Source organism: Pagrus major, chromosome 6 (genome assembly GCF_040436345.1).
Source record: "Pagrus major chromosome 6, Pma_NU_1.0".
Taxonomy (NCBI): domain Eukaryota; kingdom Metazoa; phylum Chordata; class Actinopteri; order Spariformes; family Sparidae; genus Pagrus; species Pagrus major.
In genome coordinates this window covers 17,372,723-17,387,869 of record NC_133220.1, presented here as the reverse complement: position 1 = coordinate 17,387,869, position 15,147 = coordinate 17,372,723, and the positions used below count along the sequence as shown (strand labels likewise).

General features: G+C 39.8%; 1 protein-coding gene across 1 annotated transcript in view; it reads right to left on the bottom strand.

Annotated features, from left to right (window-relative positions):
* Positions 1-11,468: 11,468 nt before the first annotated feature.
* tex264b (testis expressed 264, ER-phagy receptor b) overlaps positions 11,469-15,147 on the bottom strand; it is a 38,773-nt gene continuing 35,094 nt past the window's right edge. The window contains exon 5 of the transcript XR_012179412.1: positions 11,469-11,807. The gene's annotated coding sequence lies outside the window, so the exon portion shown is untranslated. The remainder of the gene's footprint in view (positions 11,808-15,147) is intronic.

The window sequence follows — 15,147 nt, the reverse complement described above, 5'->3', positions numbered from 1 at the left end:
GTGTCACTTGCAGACCCAAATGCATTATCGGGTCTATTATTAGCAGATCTTCTTAACAGTCATTTCATTCGATCTGCGTGAGTCCTGCTTCCTGTGCTTACAGAGGCGGCAAACCCCCACAGTGGGGTACACGGGGGTAGGTTACAAAATCACCAGCTCATGCAGCTACACAGGGATAAGTTCATCTGGAGTGTGTGTGTGTGTCTCTCACTGTGTGTGTGTGTTTTTTTTTTTTGCAGGGGACATTTGAAGAATATCCTGTGACATCCCAGGAGCAACGAAAGCAACAAACAACAGAGAAAACGAGGAGGAAAAAGTGTAATGAATGCTGAATTTCCCCCCAGATAAATATTACATCAGGTTGTGGGTGGTAAAACCACGTGGCACATCGATGAATCCGCTCCCCACTATCCAGCGGTGAGGATTACATGTCGTAATGTGTGAGGTCGGAATGTAAAATCTGTCTCAGACCTGCTGTGTGTGCCGGGCTGTCGGTGCAGGTGTGTGGTATTACTTCGCCACATTTGCCCTATTATTAGAACCAAGGTGAGAAAGTAACTGGAAAAGTTCACCATTAAGAGTCTGATTGCTCCTCTGTGCTGTCTGTTGGAGCAGATGGGGACTCTCTGGTTGCAAAGACTAGGTCACAGTGTGAATTAATGGCGCAATAAGGAACAGCCAATTAGGCAGGTCTATGCAAACTAGGCCAAAGTGAGGCTGGAGGTCTCTCAAAGCTGTTAAGAAGTGCAAATAAATGCTGGAGAGTCTGAAGTGGGCATAAAATACAGCAATTTCCCACCAATATTTGAAATAGGAAACTGGGAACGGTGTTATCAGCTGGCCTGAGCGTTAAATCTCAGCCTCTGATTAGTTGTAAAGTAGCTACTATCCGACCACCATCACATCATTAAGACCGTCTTGATGTCGACACGGCTGTCACGCTCACACTCAGCAGCTGAGAGAGTCGCTTGCGCCCCAGATGTCTGAGCACAATATTCCCTCTGAAATCTGAAAGGCAAGTTCAAAAAGAAAAAAAAGCCGGGGTGCTTCACTCGGCTTTGAACCATCAGCTAATGCATTATTGCGGCCGCCCAGGACGGAGAGGCTTTCACCAACATTAGCATAAAGATGCTTTGAGAACGCCATTCCTTATTGTCCTGTCCAAAGGGAGCTAATGTGTAATGTATGACTCACTGCAGAGTCGCTTTCGGCTATGATGGTGATTGGCATGTACAATCCTACTGTGTACATATATCTATGGAGAGTAATAAGGCTGCTCATGTCTGGAGCATGAGCTGATGAGATAATTTGGGGCATGAGGGACTGACCAACTGTTTGTCATTCAGGGTGCACGATTGTGAAATTCAGTTTTTTTGTTGCTGTGTATTTTGTTTTGGTTGTTTTTGTCATGAAAACAAAAAAAATCTTCATTATAAAAAAAACTGAACTGTTATAAAGTCATTCAGTCCTTCAAGGCATTATCTTTGAAAGAGCAGAAATTCAATCACACAATTTTATGAAACAACCTTTAAAGGGGCTCTATTTAACATGTGTAGCAACTTACAAGTATTAATCTCATTTTTTTATTGGCCAGATGTGAGCGGATTGTAACGTAATGTGAAAAATAAGACCTTCCCCGTGTCTCTCAGTTGCAAGTCTGCATTGGATTTTCTGCACAGTCCAAAAGGATGTGACTTTATGCACGTTCTCGAGTGCCTCGATGTTCCACGGAGCTCCTTTAATAAAACCTTCTTTCATGCCTTTAAAGTCTTTTTACTTAACTACCGCACAATGATAATTTATTACAAGTCACTACAAATCTTTAAAAATTGATGGCAGGGATGTCACGAGTCAATATCTCATGAATGTGGCAGCACAAAATTGACAACAAGGTTAATATCGACCAATACAGATGTTTGGTCAATATATCAGTGCATCCCTTTTTGTTATTGTTTTCAAAGTCTACTAAAATCCCACAAAATACATCAGTTTGATGTGTATTTTTTTTTTTTTTTTTTACTGCAAATCATAATAACATTATTAATGATCCTTTTAGTAACATCACCTCAAGCGTTTAGAGTTTTCCATCAGGTTTGTTTGGCACATAGTTTTTTGTCGAACACTTGAACGTACATGACATGACATTTAATTTACTGTCTAATCCATTACACATGAATCATTAAGCCAGTTGAGTAATAGCAGCCTAAACACAGCACGTAGCCCGTGAGATTCATCTAAAATAATGCCTCCCAATGTTTACGTGACAAACACTGATAGGATTATAATTCATGGCTGGCTGTTTTTTGTTGGTGTGTACTCATTACAGTGACAAAACCCACGAGATGGATTATGAATGAGGTAAAACCCAGGTTCACTGTTTTTCTAGAGAACGACAGATTTTTCATATTTTACAAGAAAAACTGCAGCTCCTCAATCATAAAACGCGAGACGAATCACCTGAAGCAGTTGACATTTTGACCTTTCACGATCCCCTGAAGGGCTGTGACTCACTGTTCAAAGTAGAAGACCTATAGCTAATGAAAAACATGAAGATGTGCAGCCGCCACAACTCCACTAATGATTTCCATCATTATATCATCTCTAGTGGGGGACACAGTTTATCCCTCCACCTGGACTTTGTCAGCTGGAGGAATTAGGACGCCTCTGTAGTTGGCCAGCCGCCAGATGATTGGGAATTTGAGCATAGATCAAGAGCGTCATATCATCAAAAAATAGCGCAGGGAAATCTGGTTGTCAGCCTGTTTGGCTCTCAGAAACAACATTATTTTTCTGTGCTAATAATATCTCATCTGGATGTTTATTCCCACGAAACTTAAAGGTGCACTATGTAAGTTTGGAGAAGAAATTTTAATGAGAAGAGAAAGATCTTTGTTGACAGATTTTGTATGCCTAAACAAACTAAATAAACAAACTCTCTCCATTTTTAATAAACTGAATAAACAAACTGACCTTAAAGGGCAACACAATTTCATACTGTTTTACTTTGTTTATATTTGGCGGACCCTGTCACCTTTCTAGCTTCAAACTGTGCTCCAGGACCTCATTTTCCTTCTGAGAACAGCTTGTTTAATCATCTATGGGGGAAAGAAATATATTATTATCTCATTAATATTATAAATATCAAACATTTTTAGTTTGAATTCCTTCTCCAAAACTACATAGTGCCCCTTTAAAGGCTGAGAGCAGAGACTGGCAACAACAGGTTGTTCATTGACCACCATCCAATAATAACATGGAAATAACATTCATGGAGAAACGGTGGAGGCATCAGAGTAACCTTTTTACCAATCTCTCTCTGTCACCCTCCTGCATTTGAGAGAAATCCCGCAGCTACATCACATCCTGTCAGATCCGCTGACAGCAGAAATCCGATGCCGAATGAGTTCTTCCAATGCCAATTCCTGATTCCTGCAAACTGAACCCAATTATATTCGCAGCGGGTTGGCATCACATTCGTTTAGGGCGCTGACTGAAAACAAAAGCTCTGATTGGTTTGAGAGGAGCATCGAGTAATACGAGATTAGATAATGCAATATTTTAGTTGAGACAATGGGGGCTGTGGTGCACAGACTCAGGTCAACAACTTCACATTTGTTTTTTCACAAAATGTGCCTGTAAACAAGTGTGAGATGGTTCTGATCATGAAGTGTGCACTGCCGGATCAAGTTCGGACAATAAAGAGAATAACTAATCATAATAATGCATTTAGTTGCAGTTAAGATGATAATCTTATAACCAGAGAGAGAAACCAGAGAGCAGAGATGTTGAAATCAAAGTTATTAAGTGATCATTTCATACCTGGTTGAAGCTCTAGATGTATTTCCCCGCATGTATCTTCAGGTCTCACGACAACACACAGACGAGCAGAGTCCAGATGTTGTTCACTTCGAGCATGTTTGCCAGCCAGCGGTTCTGGGATCTGTCCTTGGTACTGAACTCACATGTGGCACAGTGTGGCAAACTCCTCTCGGTGCTCCTCTCTCCTCCAACTTGCGCCTGCCTGCCACCAACCGTGCGCACCAACACTCACCGCCCAGTAACGCTCATATGTCCAGCAGCGTCGGCAGTAATGATGCTCGGAGGATTCTCCTGTGTGTGGCTGCCAGCTGGAGTGAAAAGCAAACCCGATCTAAACTCACTTCTAATTGCACTTTTGTTTGCGTGTAGTGCTATTGTCTATTTATAGTCGTGTCTCTTGGAAAAGTTCATCAAATCAACTTAAAAAAAAAAACAGGAGCTGTGGAGAAATCCTGCTGCAGCCCGCTCGGATCACACACACATGCAGCCTCTCCGTGCAGCTCCACAGCTACAATGAGCGCAACCAGTCGACGCTCTCGCCTTTCACAAACCTGCCTGCGCTTCACAACGCGTGCATTTGCGAGTGAGTTACAGCGCCGAACCAGCAAGTCAATACAAACCATGACATCTAGCTGCTAATATGTGCTGTTTTAGTTTGCAGGAGATATGAATTTTTTTTTAAAAAGACAAGAGAAAAAAAGTGCATTAATCAAAATCCAAAACCCTGTTTTCCAACTTCCCACTGGTCCTTGTTTTTAAAGAAGTGACTCATCCATTGAATTAATCCCCTGTGGAACTGAATCGTGTCAATCTAACTTTTAGTGATAAACTCCCCCCCACCCCCCACCCAAAAGAAAGAAAAAGTGGAAATCTTTCCAAATAGACTTATACAAGGTGCCGCCGCAGCTCTCCAGCTAAATTTAGAAAGATGGGAATAGAGAAATGAGCATCAACTTTTTTTTTTTTTTGTTTCCCTCTATGAAGGCTCGCCAGCTCCTCATTCACCTCCATCTCATTAAAACTGAATCACACTCCAGATGAGTGGCATAGCACTTCACAAACTAAAGAGGGCAGGGTTTGTTTTTCCACTGAAAAGGCGACAATGTTTCACACGCGCGCGCACATGCACACAACAGCAAAATAGTATCATTTAAACTGCATTTCGGTCATATGGAGGCAGGATGGAGGCGTACTCAAGCTCAAGGTTGAATCAGACAAAGAAAATACATGATTCCTCCTCATATGTGGTGTTGTATACAAATAAGCTTGAGTTAACACAAAGAATACACAAATAAACACGTTTTTGACATTCTCCAGCCCAAACAAATGACTATTAAAGGGTAAATCCACATATTTTACACATTAATGTGTGTTAACAGGTCTTGCAGAGTATCAGTCACAGGTGAAAAAACACTAGCATAAAGCCTTTTGTGGCTCCAGAGGAATCTGAATGTAATCTCCAAATTGTCTCCAGTGATGTCACTCAGTGGCTAAGTTGCATTGTGGGTAATGTAGGCACCAGGTTTTGAAAGGACACTAATGGACGGATACAGCAGAAGCAGAGATATCGACTTTTTTTATTCTATGCATTCCTATTTGATAATCTGATGCCTACATTACCCATAATGCTACTTAAAGGGTAACACCCCCCACTTTAAACAAGTGTGTTTACAGGTCTTGCAGAGGACTACCTCACTTGTGAAAAAGTAGTATAAAGCCTCCAGAGGAAGCTGCATGTATTGTGATAAACTTCTTCCAGTGATGTCACTTAGTGGCTATGTTGCATTGTGGGTAATGTAGGCACCAGGTTTTCAAAAGACACCGCTTCTGTTGATGCAAACTTTGATTTTTTTATGAGATCTTTTACATGTACAAGAACCTATACAAGACACTGAAGGGAAGGAAAAAAACAAAAAAGCATAATAGGTCTCCTTTAATGTGTAAAATCGGTGGAGTTACCCTATAAAAAGTCATGTAGCCAGCAGTAGGAAACTTCAAACTCTCACTGGTAACTAAGTCTAACTAAACTTCATGTTGTTCCGCAGTAAAGCATTCTGCAAAGACACCATTTTGAGCAACAAACTGTGCACTTTTCTTCTCATCCATAACGATATTACATCAGCAACATTCCTGTTGCATAATTAGTGAGGAGTGCAGAGAAGGTCTGCTGCACCCATTTGGTTTCTGTGTCCAGCTCAGTATCTTTCTGCACAAAGACTTACAATTAAACCTGAGATATTCAGGAAGCAACATAAAGTTCATTCAATATGAATCCACTGCTCACCCATTTCTCTCACCTTCACACATTTTTTAAGCACCACCGCCACAACCACCCTTCCTCCTCTCACCCACACACACACAAAACACATCTCACCATTTTCAAATGTTTCATTTCCAGACTAACAATAGCTACTTTTGCAGTTAGGGGTTGGGAAAAGAAGAACTTTTTTCTGTGTACAGTGGCAATTAAAATGACGAGCGGGGTCCTGCTTGTTGCATAATTCCCTCGGCTAACACAAAGGGACCAATTTTCTCCTGAAATAGAATTGTAGTTTACATTACAATAGTTGAGGGCATGTGGGTGGAATGCAGAGTTTAGATAGGAACATGCCAATTAATGTCGAGTGAAATTATAGGGGACAGAAACAAAGTGGTCCTTACCAGTGGTCAGCGTGCTTCAGTCTGACTGCTGCTCCCTTTGGTGTTTTCTGTTAACTCAGCGTTAATGAATGATGACAAAACAATCGGTCCAAAATCCACAATTTAGTTTCACTCTGCGGCGCTTCTGTTTTTGTTGATATTCACAAGTTCGTACATGCAATCTTGTTACAAAAAAACAATGAGTTCACCTGCACACAGAGTCTACAGTACAGAGAGGAAGTGGACAAATCTCTTCTCAGGGTGCTCTGGCCTCAGCTGTGTCACCACTTTCAGGTCCCCTCGCCCAGACTTTTGTGTCTTCTCCAAATCATCTACATCAATCAGAAGAGAATTTAGGTTTGGTTCAGTTTGGACCATTAAAGGCTCAGTAAAAAGTATATTTTGTAACTTGCTACTCCTGATATCTAGCCATGCACACAGTTTTAGCTCAATTTGAGTTCATCTGTCTGCTGCCACCAATATCATGAAAGTGAATGTAATTTGGTTTGTTGCGCTCAAAGCACTAAAGGGTTTACTTGAAAATAGTTACTCTGAAAGATCCAAAGACCTCGCTGTGAAAAGCTTATATTGGAAGCACAGTCTGTTTTAATTTCTTTCTTCTTTATTTTTTACTGTCCTTAAAGGACAAGTTCACCCAAAACATAAAATAATGTCTTTTCAAATCGATTTGGGATCTCGGGGCTTCTAGGATGTTGGATTACGACAGATGAGCTTTATGGAGCCGTTTAATGTTTTTTTTTTTATGTTTTAAAACAAGTCCCCACCTACTTCAGTTGTTTATTACCATTACTACCTGGTTCTTATGTTGATACTTGGAGCCATTATTTCTCCTGGTTCTGGCATCTAGGTCCAATATGTGACAAGAAACCAGAGCAGCCGGACAATCAAATTTAAGACTGTAAAACCAAGAATTCAGTCAGATCACTGAAACTACTTTACATTGTAGCATTTACACCTCATTGCACAGGAAAACTACAACATATACAGTTGGTTAAACCTGGAGTTTGGGTAACAATCTTACCAATTGTAATAGTCGTTATAAACCAGAGTTATCCTTTAACATGAATCCCTGAGTATTTATCCACTGCGCCTCTTAGATCATAATTGTGTCACAACAATGATGCCGATGATCTGGTTAAATTTGGATTCGCAGTCCCACCTGTGCGCACAATAAACAATGCCTACAAATAATTCACATGGACTCAGCAAGTTACTACCTGCACACCCACCGCTCCCAGAGAGGTTTTATAATTACACACACAGAAAGCGTTGCCGGGGCTGCACCCTGACTCCTAAAGCTAATCCATCTTGTTTAACTTCACCCTCTGGGAATTTAACCCCATCTTTAGAGTGATCAGCATTTAGATTAAAAATGTAAACACCCACTATAGATCATCTTATTTGTAGAACATTTGTCAGGTAAAAGCTCAGCTTTCTGCCTATTAAGTCTCAGAGGCTACTCCAATTTAGAGTAAATTAATGAATGAGTGCTGCTGGTCTGTTTTTTTTTTTCTTCTCACGTTTCCGTGTTCCCGTGGCTTAACATAACCTGGCAATCGTCAAGAAAAGTCACAAATGAACCGATATAGGTGGTTAAAGATCTCAATGAATGCGATATTGTTTTCCTCAGGGACAGTGCTGACAGATAACATCTCAAAACTGACATTCAGACAAAAAAAACAAATGTCGTAAAAGTAAATAAGAAGTGGGTTTCCTGGGTTATCTGGATAACTTTGTTGTGTAAATCCCCAAATCAGCCAATGTTCCTGGTTTCACTCAGTTACCCAGATAACTCAGTAAACCAATCCATGATTGGATAATCACCTAAGAGCCTAAAGGAAAGCAGATGTGAGATTGTGAAGCTGAATGAATGTCTTGATTTTGTATTATTTATTAATGTACTGTGATTATATATTTATAAAGACATTTCTTCAGACTGTGAATTGCACAACTTCCCAACAGCTTTAGTTACCTGCAGCTTTACAATGGGATTGAACTGTTTTAACTGTGTAGTGGGAGTACAACTAACCCATTATTTTCATGATTAATCGATTAATTATTAAAATGTAAAAAAATTGTGAAAAGTGCTCATCACAATTTCCCAGAGCCCAAAGTACTGGCTTCAAATTGTTTCTTTTTCTGCAACCCACTAGCTAGAATAAATATTGGCAGTGTACGTTTCTGCAAACCTCAGATATGTTACAACTTTACGTGTCTTTAGATTCAGTTTTTGATTTTACCTTGTGACAACAATGTGGTTATGGTCTGGTTAGGTTTAGGCACAAAAAACACTTGGTTAGGGTAGGGGGGAAAAATTCATGTTTTATCTTAAAATACTTGTTTTGTTGCCACAAACGCAGCTGATGCTGGCCCGAGGTTTCGTTTAAAATACCCAGTGCTAGCATGATTCGAAATGTTGAAACGTTGTGGCCCCTTGTCAAAAATATCCATTGGTATCACCACTACAAATGTTGAAACACAGTCTGCAACTGCAGTCACTGGCCTGGCAGCCTTCTCTTCTATAACTCCAACACCATTCCCCATCGTCCTGATATGAAAATCAGGTCATAAACATGTAATGTGAACATATGATACTGTAGAAATGTCAATATGTTAAATAGCCTATGACACGTACAATTGTGAACGTATCAGTGGTTTGCAAAAACGTTAACTTCCAACATTTCACCCTGGTGACTTGGCTGTTTTCCAAATAACAGTCCAAAACTCAAAGACCCTTTATTTTCTTAAGAGAAGCAGCAAATCCTCACATTTAAGAAGCTGGAAGCAGAAAATGATTAAATGAAACAATTAATCAGTTATCAAAATAGTTGGGAATCAATTTTCTTTAGATCTAACAAATAAATTAATTGACTAATCGTTTCAGCTCTTTTGTGTTGCATTTGCAGATAACTTAAACTTTATCTGATGTTGTAACGCCACATATATTCAAAGAAAGCCTTAAAGTCAAACACTCAACAGTAAAGTGAAGGACAAGCCTTCGTCTTTCTGAATTTAAATCAAGGAGAATATTGTAATCTGGAGAATCTCCAAATTTTAGCTCAGTATATGCAAAGGCTATTTGAGCCTGGCATGTTTGGCTTCTCTCTGACTTGATTACACACAAGCCCATCCCTCTGAGCTGCTTGCAACCTCCAAGTGAGCTCGGCTTGCTGAGAGGAGCTCAGTGTGATCTCTTGTTTGTTAGAAGATAAAGGATATGGATATGACTGGACATACATTATAGGCTGTGGGTCATCAGGTGGTCTTTCAGTTGCCATATTTATTTCAGGGAGAGAGGAGAGAAAATAACAAAAGGAGAAAAAACACAAACAAACAGAAATTAGTCTGTGCAAAGAGACAGCAGATGGTAGAAGGGTTGGAAAACGCAAAATAAGAGAATATGATGAGCAGAACGAATGTGTGAGGACAATCTGAGGATGCTGGAGGCGAGATGTAGAGTGACTGTAAATACAAGGTAGAGCCACTGAGCTTTGCTTTCAGTAATAGTGGAATGAATATTAATGGTCAGCCCACTTGTCTTGTCATCTTTCTGCCTGACTGATCATGGCAGCCGGCAGCACACTCACCATAATCATGTCCTCAATCTCAGAGGTGGTCAGGGGGACTGCAGGAAGAAGGTAATTATGCACTCATTCACACCTTTCACTTTGGAAATGATGTAAATTTGACATTAAAACAAATAAATAACCAACAGCGCTGTGCCACGGCAGCACACAAATGCAGATAGTGCTTATAACAAGGTACACAACAATGATATATACACATATATATTTTTTTTAAAAAGTCCCTCTGTGGTGTATGTGTTCTTACAGTCATTTAAATATCTTATGTCAGTTATTAATGAATGAATTTAAGGACTTTTGTAAACAAGTCAATAAGACAAGTCATTGAAATGAACAGAATTTTTATTGTATGTTTGTGTGTCAATCCTCTAAACAAAGTACGCTGCTTCAGTACAGCAAAATAAAAACAACTGTCAAACAGCTCAAAAAACAGCTACAGCACTTGAACTGGAGATGTTGATAGACATTCAGGTATCATATTAAAGTAGATTCACTTGAAAGCTGCGCAATCAAAAGTGTAATAGATACGTCTTGTTTTATTCTATATTTTTCTTATTAACAACAAATGATAATGACAATGAAAAGACCAAACTTGACAATGAATTGATCCTAACAAATACTGCTTGTGTAGCCAAAGCCTCATTTCTGTGCACCATAGACCTTTAATAACGATTAAAAACATGTCAATGTGTCACACTGTTGCATTGGGTGACATGTGTCTTCATTATGATGAACATGGTCACCATGTCTATCCAGAGTTAATCCTGCATACACCGTCCTGCTGCCAAAAATACTCACCAGATTACCTAATGTGGATTAATCAGCCCAGTCACCAGAATAAAAAGTCGGCAGTTGACGTTTCTGCAAATCATGGATATGTTATAATTTGTACGTCTGCTGTGTAGCATATTGACATTTGTACCAAACAGGTCATATCAGGTTCAGATTAGGTGACCTTCATTCTGTTAAGCCACTGACCACTGATCGAGTCTGCGTGTCAACATTTGTTAGCATATTTTTAACTAGATGTCAGGACATTTTCCAGCCATGTTTGTTCCAGGGTTTGCAGAAACGTACATTGCCAATATTTATTCTGGCAGCTGGGTTGGGATTATCCACGACTAAATGTCTCAACAAATCCACTGTTTACTTCTGTTTGAGTAATATTTGCAATGAACCACATCCTCAGCTATATAAGAAATGATTTAAACTTTTCATGACTTGTTTTTTTTTAGGATTCATATCTTTCAGGGTGAGGGAAGTATTAAAGTATTGAGAGGTAGAAATTGGTGTTTTTGGTCTTTTTATTGGATTTGCTTACAATAACAAAAATATAGAATAACACCTGGTTTATCCTTTAATATTTCCCCATGAACACATAGTGAGACACACTTTTATAATCTGCACTTCCAAACCACTTGAATTTTAATCCTTTATTCTCTCATCCTAAATCTCAGTGAATGTTTACTCCTCTCCTCCCTCAACACCCCACCACTCCTGAGTGGGAGCCTCCAGGCTCTTCTGGTTGGAGTCACCATGAAGCCGCTCCTCTTTGTCTGCCTGCTGTCCACCAGTCTGCTCCCGGTCCAGCTTTTTAAACGAGGTTTCCCCCCCGAGCCTCTCCCTCTGTTGTCTGTATCCCCTTGATCCTGGAGTGAACCGAGGACGCCGCCAGGGACGTCTATGTGCTGTCTGACAGGAGAACCCCTCTCCCTGAGCTGTATTCACTGTTCGAGTCTGCACCTAGAGCAGTGATAAAACAAAAGGAGGGAATGGACAGATGGTGAGAGGACTTCTATAAACAAACACCACATGAGAAAAGCTAGGCTGCCCAAAATTCCAGTGCTGGGATTCAACCAAAATCTGCATGATGGTAATTCAGCTGCTGTGTGCTCTGTGACTTCGGTTCAAAACAAATATTCTCTCTTCCATGAATTGAGCTTATTGTTGCACCAAACTCATTAAGTGCATATAAATTATATACGTGGAGGAAACACATGAAATGTTGCTGTATATAATGTTTCATGCAATATGTGCAATTATGCTTTAGACATATGTCTTTTGTTTGAAAGACTTTACGGCCACGCTAGATGCTAACATGCTAACCTCCTCACAAAGACATTGTTAGTTTATATAATGCTGACTATGTTAAGCTTAGCATGTTAGCTTGCAAACATTTGCTAATTGGCTCTAGACATAGAGTACAGCTGAGGCTGCATGTCATTAATTAACTAAACCTGCAGGAAGTCAGAACCTTTTCTATAAAAAAAATGAACATCCATTATTTTCAAGCACTTGCCAAACAAGTTCACACAATGCTGATTAAACCTATCACTGCCTCAGTGTTTCCCATACATAGACTTTACTTTACTTTTTCCGCACCACCACGATGCCCTTTGGATTAGTTAGAGCAACTATGATGAGACATTGTGATTTTTTTCCTCTGAACCTATGTGTTACGGGCCGAACCTCCCCTTAAGGAAGGTGGCCTTGTAGATAACCTGTGTGACATAGTCTAGCAAGCTGGTTCTCAACCTGGGGGTTACAAGTTCATTTCCAGTACCAGTGATAAGTATGTTGGCCTTAGATTTAACTGAGTGTGTTTGTGAGAGTCAAAGTGTGCAAACTTCTGGTAGGTATGAATCATTTATACATCCAAACATGTAAATATAGGGCCTAAGTTTTTAAAATACTGGAATTCCCCTTCAAGTTACTTTAGTCAGCCGTTAAGTGTGTCGATAAAGTTAAGATGCAGCATAATTGTCACTGACAGGCCGTGTATTGTCTCTGTCACCATAGAAGATAAATAATAAGTGTCTGTCATGCAACGTTATGGTGTCTTCCGACATTCTTCACAGCAGAATTGGTCCGGACTTTAAAAACCTAGTTTCCAATTTCTAGCCAGGCTAAAGCAATCGAACCGAGATCTCCAAAATACAGTTTGGGATTAGCGGATCTGGGAAGGTAACATGCAATCACAGAATCAGGCTTCACGTTTAGAGTTACTAACGCATTGCGTGGCAAAAAAGAAAAAGTATGCATTTATTTTTGCCCCCTTAATGTTTAACATAGTCTGCATCAATGCATCCAGCTCACTTCTCCTGATGCTATATTTTCATTAATGTATATTAAACAATGACAAGTATTGTTGCATCATGCACATTCACGTGAGTTTAGAGTGATTCATGAATAAGAAACCAGAAAATATACTGTATATCTAGTTCAACTCCAGAAATGCGGAAACTGAGAATATTTGTAATCCTTTTTCTGATCCTACGTGGTGTACCATGTCTTGCTTGTCACACATTTTCTGGTTGTTAATGAACTATGGGATGAGCAGCAACACCTTGTGCTGCGACTTGAGAACTCGAAATAGGCACTAAAAATGTTGTTAATTAGAAACTCCTGTAATCTAAAGGTCTCCTGCTCTTTAATTGGACAGCTTCTATGAACAGCCCGACCACTTGACTCCTCTGCGTTTTTTAGTTTGCTCCTTGCAGGTTAATAGGATCAATTTCATACCTGCATGTGCCAGTCTGTCGACCTTTTTGTCTTTGTGTGGCTGTGAGTGTTTCCACATAACACTTTTCTCAAATCAATATCTCCTTACACTCAGCCAGCCTGTCATTAACTGCAGAAATGATGTTGATACATACAGATGGCAAAATCTAACCCTTCATTTGAAAGAGTGAAGGAGGCTTATCGTCATGTTACAGGTGATGCTTTTATTCTATTTATTTGTTGTTTGCTTTTATGTAATGTTGCTTTTATTATTTCTATTTATTTACATTGACATTTTTGCATCTTTTTGTCTTGTTTTAATTTTATCTTATTCTGGTCATGCTCTGTTTGACTGTGACTTTCTGCGATTTGTATCTTGCTTTGTCTGTCAAATAACGTTTAAAGGTGCTGGATCAATAAACGTTTTTAATATTAATATCATTATAAACACATTATGACATGGGACAAATTATCAAAGGTAACTGAAGTTTATGTACTTAACAGAAGGCAGGTTGACAAACAATGAGTCTTAATTTTAATTGAGGGAGACTGCATAAAACTGAAGCTTTAAAGGATAAGTTCACCCAAAAAGGAAAATTCGGTCATTATCTACTCAGCGCCATGTGAAATGTCAGGTGAAGTTTTGATGTCCACATATCATTGCTGGAGCTTCACGGCAAACCAATGTCGCAGCATTTGCCTAAACAACTGAAGTAGTTGGGGAATTGTTTTTTAAAAAAAAAAAAAGGCCCTATACAGGTGTAATCCAAGTCTCTGGAAGCCGCAAGATCCAAATTGATTCAAAAAGACATTATTTCAAACCTTTCTAAAGCTGAAATGTTCAGCTGCTAAGCTAAAAGCGTTAGCACACACCCAGTCTGAAAGGGACAGATGAGCTTGACCGCTGCAGCAAAGGGCCACAGGTCGGACTCAAACCCCGGGCCGCTGCAGCGAGGGCAGCGTCTCTGTACATGGGACGCCTGCTCTACCAACTGAGCTCCTGGGGCACCCCGTGACTAATGTCTTTTAAAATCAGGATCATGGGGCTGTTGGAGACTTGGATTCCACAGTGCAAGCTATTGAGCCATTTGTTTTGGGGCATTTTCTTACGTTTTAGCCCCACAATTGTTTTGTGGACTTCAATACTTCACCCGACTTCTCAAGCGTATGGGGGTAAGTAGATAATGATTGGATTTTCATTTTTGGGTAAACCTCCTTTAAGCAAATAATATTTATTAAAGTCAAAAGTAATCAGTACTCAATTTAACTTTTTATTCTGGTCATTCTGAGTGAGCAGTGGCTGTAACCTAAACCAAGCCACTCGTATATTTCAAGCCATGAGCTTGACAAAGGTGAAGAAAAAGACAAGAAATACAGCAGGAGTAGCTGCTGCCTTTGTCAATAACTCTCTGCCAGGCTCTTGAGACGCCAGACAGTAAAGCAAAACAATCTTTTTTTTCACTCCTCATTAAAACTTGAAAAGTAGAAGACAGAACTATACACTACTGAGACATGTTGAAAGTTACACTTCTGAGCTCAAGTTAAGAGACTTCCCAGCACAAAGTACAACAGGAGGAAATGA